Consider the following 6,405-nt stretch of genomic DNA (forward strand, 5'->3'; position numbering starts at 1 on the left):
GATCAGCGGCGGGGGGCTGAGGCGCGGAGACGGGCGGCCGCCTCACACCGGCAGCGGCGGCCTACCGGGTGGGTTGGGACAGGGGTGGGGGCCGGCCTGTTCTGGCGACTCCCGGCCGGAGCAGGAGCCGCTGTTGCCCCGGGGGGCGCGGGTTTCTGCCAGGGCTCTGCCCCCCTTTCCCCCGGGGCTCGTCGGCTGGCGTTAGCGCTCCCCTCTCCGAGGTCTCGGTGCTGCGGTGGGGAGGCTGACTACTTTTGTCTCCCCCGGTCCGGTACCCAAGCGTATCTCCGCTGAGGAGTGCCCGGAGCAGGCGTTGAGCACCGAAGTGTGTCCCTTTCTTGCCTGTCTTGTGAACTTCAGGAGCGATAAGAGCGTCGTTGGTTAGTCAGAGAAACTTTGTACCGTAGGGACTGCACAGCCTCGGGAGCGTGGGGTGAATCCGCTCTCCAAAAGTGGGAAACGGTAGCGAAACAAGAACCAAACCCCTGTGGTCTTCAGCGTACAGCGTGTTCCTTGCACACTGACTGTGGCAGCTGTTTGTAGTGCTCTCACAGCACTTCGTGCTGCGTAGCGTATGCTGGATTGCTTAGGTGGATTAATTACAGAATCTTCATGGGTGGAAGGGACCTTTGAGATCATCAAGTCCGACCATTAAAAATTGCCCCTAGGGTTTAGAGATATTAGTGGTGGTTTGGCTTACTTCTGTTACGTTTATTTTGATACAGGATACAGAGTGTAATGGGCACACACCATACATTTAGAGGCATTTGATGTTCTAAGACATGCTTCTGGATAAAGTGGGAAATATTCTCGGGCTGTATTTAAATACAGGCTATAATGGGAGAGAACTGGTATTAGTACATTCAGGAGAAATGAGTAGAGCACAGAAGAGGATCCATTTGATTGCCAGTGCTAGACGCCCTGAGTGCCTAGTGCTTTATTGCTGAGGTTGTCTAATGAATATCTGGTTATTAATAATGCAGATCAGAGGAGATGAGAATATTAAGGGAACATTGGTTTCCATTGCGGAATGGTCTTTCAGACCTGATGTAATAATCATGTTGTCGTGACTCATCTTGTAATGCTGAGTAATAAATGCTGGTATGACTAATGATGGTGGGACTCTGGGCAGCATGTGAGAGATGTGTTTGTTCAGTTGAGCCAGCAGATCCCTCAGCTGTGGGCCTGGCTGCTGATGGTACTGCTGATGTCTTGGAGCACCCATGAGAATCGGTAATTGTTGACATTTTTTTTCTGTGTCATGTGAGTGATACTATTTTCTGTTCAGGAGAGCAATAACGAATTACTGTGAATGAATGAAAGGAAAATCTTCATGGGTGGGAGATGAGGTTGGGATAGAGTTGTGTGATTGGTGTCAGTGATAACATCATAATGCTGTCGGTAGAGTTTTTTTTCTTCTGAAGAAATTGTGTTGAACAAATAGAATGTTTCTTTTTAAGTAAGGTGGTTTAAGTTCTTTTACAGTGTGCCACGTAAGCTTTTCCTTATGTGTCTGAAAACTTCTGTAACTTATCTTCAGCCGCTGATTCAGCTAGTAAATCTGCAGCAGCAGCAGCCGCTGCATTTGGGGTGGATAATATGTTGTCTTGCTCAGCAAGAATCATTTTAACTTCTATTTGACAATGTTTAAGTTTTTCCACAAAGCATTTGCTCAGTTACAGTGAACTTCCCTGTTAAGTCGGTTGCTGATGATCTCTGTGGGCAGTTGTACCCTTGAATTACTTTGTCTGTAGGGCCTCAAGCCTATGGATAGGTCCGTGGCGTAGGGATATTGGGGGAAAGTGAGAAGGAGAAGGCTGGAAATTAAACAATTAAATATCCTTAAATAATTAAATACGCTTAAGGTGGGAGATGGGCTCTACTGTGCTTGATGCAGCACTTCTGTACCTCTGTGAACTTCAATAGTTATTAATGGTTGTGTTCAGGGGCTTCATTCTAGTTATGGTAGTTACTGAGTGGTAAGCTGGAAAAAACTACTTAAGTCCTGTTGTGAGGATAAAAGCTTCAACGTAGCTTTCTGCTCAGGCTCAATATAAGGATTAAACACAGTGGTGAAGTTGAAATAGAGTAACTTTGCAGTGAGCAAGAAGACTTCCCTGATAACCTAAAATTAAGATGGCTGTCATGGTTGTTTTTCTGGAGTGAAGACTTGTGTGCATATATATATATATATATGTGTTTCTTTATCTCTAACCTGATCTTATATTTTCCTCTTTCCATCCCTTTCCTATTCTCTCCCCTTATCTTTAAGTTAGAGTTTGTTGAGAAGTCCTTAGTGGAATCTTGGTTTTGAACCTGGAGTATGTGCCTATCATATTAGATGTGATAGATAAAGGGTATAAAACAAGTGGCCTATAAAGTGGTTTTAAATGCACTGACATACTTGCACTCACGGTACAGTTATCCAGATCACAGTATTTGCTTCCCTTAGATAACAGGTTTTATGTAGTAGAACTATTGCTTCTGTTTTTTAAGATACTGTATTTATGCAATTTGAAGTACAGTATCAGGAGTTTCCCACACAACAAGCTTCCTAAGCAGATGTTTCCTATTCTCTTTTCTTCCATTTGAGCTTTCCTCTTGGAGGCCTCAGGAGGTAAAAAAGGACATTTGACTAGGTGTTGATGTGACCTAGTTATTAACTGTTCAGAATCCTTTCAGAGGTTGCCACTGACCGGCTCACTTCAGTGCTGTTCATCTTGGCTCTTCCAGGTTCTGGCTTCCTGGGTTCACCATGGTGACTGTTGCCTGGCACAGCAATTGAGGGTTACTAATTTTCCACTAGATAAACTTGGGTAAAATAACAAAGAATGCTGATCTTGAAATCAGGGTATGAGTAAAAGCTTTGAAAGATAAGAGACTTTAAGTTGAGCTTGTTTAGAAACATACCAAATGTTTACCTAGAGAAGTGGCAAGTACTCTTAGTGTGCTTTTTCGTAACACATCAACAAAAAGTATTATTCTGTCTTGAAGCTAAGGATACTCAATTGACAGAACAAAGAGTTAACTGTTAAGAGTTGACTGTTAACTGGAGGAAAAAAATGGGTCTTTGCCAAGCCATGCACTTGGAAACCCTTGTGATTGGTGTGTTCTGTTCTTCAAGTGAGATTAGCTGCCGCTTAAGGAGTTGAAACGTACCTAAGGACAACTGGTGTGATGAGAATTGATGACCTGTAATGGTGTAAAATATTCAGCATGTGACCTGTTTCTATCCATTAATACGTCATTGTATATTTCTGGCTGAAGAAGTAGTAATGGAATACTCTGTCAGTTCTTTTGACATCAGGCCTTGCAGGTTACTTGAACAGCAGACAGTAAAATGTCTTAAGGAAATAAGAGACTTAATTAGTTTAATGTAGCACAGTAATCTGTGAAAGTAAATCACTATAAACTAAGTTACCTGATTCAAACACAACTGTATTCCCTGATCTAAACTTGACTTTCTGAAATAAAGCTTTCTTGAGTCTTCCTCTTTAGGCTGAGTTTTACAATATTAGATACTAGCTGTTACCACTGCACTGTAGTCATGTTACTCTGTGATGATTTTTTTCACCTTTTCAAGAAGGCCTGGTATTTTGTCTTCACAAGCCTCCTCACAGATAATATTTAACTTATCTTGATATGAAAGCGTATGGTTTTTGACAAACCATGATTTAAACATTGTTTAAAACTTGAAGCTTTCTACTTTGAAAAAAAAATATGAAATGGAGCTGGTAAGAGCATCAAGTTGTACATCTCAGTGCACCGTTAAGGACCCAATGCCTCAGATACAGTAATGAACATTGTATTTTAATTTTTTTAAAAAATCCATTCACCAATTTGTACAGCATCTAGTGAGCGTGTTCAGAGGTCTAGAAAACATGTTCAGAAGACAGCACTTAATGCTGTTTAGTCAACAGAAGGTCCATGCCTTTAAATGCGTGAGAGGTGGCACCAGCAGTTGGAAGGGATTGACTCAAATCCTGGAGGTGTCTGCTCACAGATTAAGTTTTCCCTGTGCTTTTCTTCCTGCTCGTGACTCCCTCCTGCTCATGCATTGCCCCTTCTGGTGTGCTGGCATGATTTTTCATATGTCTAGGCAGGGATCTTGTCTGGGTGAAAAATAACTAAGGAACCCGGGTCAGTTCTTCACTGAACAGATGTTAATCTGGGGTGATGTAAGGAACAGTAAAGGGACAAGCTGTTGACAGTACACTTCTCAAACCTGCAGTGGGAAGGTGCATAAGCAGCTGTAGTCTCCATTTAATAAAAATATGTCACTAGAGCTTTTTTTTTTTTTTAATAGCTTCTAATCCACTCGTTCTTTAATGTAAATATTGAGACTGGCTATCTAGGGAAGAAAAAATGAACTTGGTCTTGTTGCTAATAGTTAATTTGAAAGGATAGAAACCGGAAGGCTTTTACAATTCTTTGGTGATGCAGATACATGGATTCAGGACAGAAAGATGGGAGAGACTGCTTGTTACCCTGGTTTGGGGATTTGTATTTTGTTGTGTGCTTTTGTTTTCTTTCCTTGGAGGCCTGTTTTAGAAAAGCTGAAAACTTGTGAAACACTTTAGAGAGAGTAACAGGAATAATATGCTAGTTATTCAAACTTACATTAGTTGTTCAAAATGCTTTACTAACTCAAATGAAACCATTTCATTTCAAAACTATATAGATTTAACTAAATGTGACATCTTTATTGTCTCAGTAAACTGAAGTATCATGGTAGTTTTCTGAGCTGTCTGTAGAAGTAATTTTGTCTGTGTTAAATGAATGTAAATATTGGTGTAGATTTCAGTTCTACAGTTCATTTCATTGAGTTCTTTTCTTTTTCTGAGACGTCAGACATGTCCTTCTAATTTACCTGTTTAACGTTATAATCTAATAATGCACATATGCCTAATTCAAAATTTTTCTTGTACCACTTCAGAATGCAAAATAATGGATAATGTCTAGATCTTGTTAAGTATAAGATAAAGATAGTTGATTACTTGCATCTCCTCAATATGTTTTTTAAAATATGAAAGATTATTTTTTTTCTGAGAGCTTCGGGTTGAGAAACTTGAACAAAATTAGTTTCAGAGGACGTCTTTAAGTCTAATTTATTGGTGATCAATGTTTGTTTGCTTCGTTAGCAGTCAGGGTTTTTTAAAAAAAACTTTTATTGCTAATTTAAAATTCTGATTGCCGTAAATTGGGAATTTAAGTTCCATGGCTCTAACTCTGTAAACAGTGTTTTGTATAGGTAACTAGGAGTGCAGCTGCTGGATTTACAGATCCTTGCCAGGACCTTGTGCTAAGTTTCACTGTTTTCGCTTTAGAGACCTGTTTTGATGGAGAAGCAAGCAAAAAAACTATCTTAGTTCTCCCTTCAGAGTACGTGACTTCTGCCTTTTCAGCTCTTTGACCTGACTTCTTGTGGGGTGAGATGAGAGTGGGTGTGAAGGGCTGGGGAATGTGTGGCTGGAGAGTGGTGAGGGGCCTCTGACCACCCCGTTTTTGCTCACAGATGTTAGTTGTAATTTCAGTTATATCTGAGTGGTAAGGCTGTGAAATAAATCCCAACAGAATAAAAATCAGCGTAATGTATGCCTTGGTCCCCAGTTATCTCATAATTCTTCAATATTTCTAGTTTATATGATCTCAATTTGTGGGGGCTGCTTTGTTGCTGTCCATAAATGCAAGTTTTAAGAATGGGATCTGTCCTTTAATGTCTCTTAATGAATCACCAAAAGCTGTTGACCTCGTAAGGCTCTTAATTGAATTAATTTCCATTTCAAGTTGTATAATCTCACTCTTGCCAGGAGGTCGTGAAATGAGATGATTGTTACAGGCAAGAACTGGATTCAAATGAGTGTAAAAGAAATGGCCTTGTTGGTATTTGATGTTTATTAGATAGCTGTGTGAGACTTGACGTACGGCGCAGTGTGCTGAACGCTGTCAGAATGACTAATTCATTACCATAGTTACCAATACAGTTGTATATTCAATTGTTTGGTTTTTTGCTTATCTATGGGCACAAAGTACTGCGTTATGTTTTGTTGTGTACGGGTTGTTTCGCCTTTCTTATGCTTTGCAAGTCTCTGTTTGAACTTCCGTATTAGCTTCAAAAAGTGTTCTTCTCCCATGCATGTTAACGTGGTAGAAACTCCTGATCTAACCATTCAGTGAGAGTAAACATTACACCTCAGTGGGGTAAAGAAGGTGTGGAATCTAGATCTGCAGCTGTAGAGTGGCATAAGTGATATGAGAGGATTGAAGTATTTCTTTGGGATATAAGCCTTGAGAAGAGACAGTTCTAGATGGTCAAAGAACATTGAATGGGGCGGGGTGTGAAGTCAGCCAGTGCAGAGAACAAGTGCACTGATAAGGGTAGAAGGAAAACTGCACAGACCTCCA

Source organism: Calidris pugnax, unplaced genomic scaffold, assembly GCF_001431845.1.
Source record: "Calidris pugnax isolate Ruff unplaced genomic scaffold, ASM143184v1 scaffold326, whole genome shotgun sequence".
NCBI classification, from domain to species: Eukaryota; Metazoa; Chordata; class Aves; order Charadriiformes; family Scolopacidae; genus Calidris; species Calidris pugnax.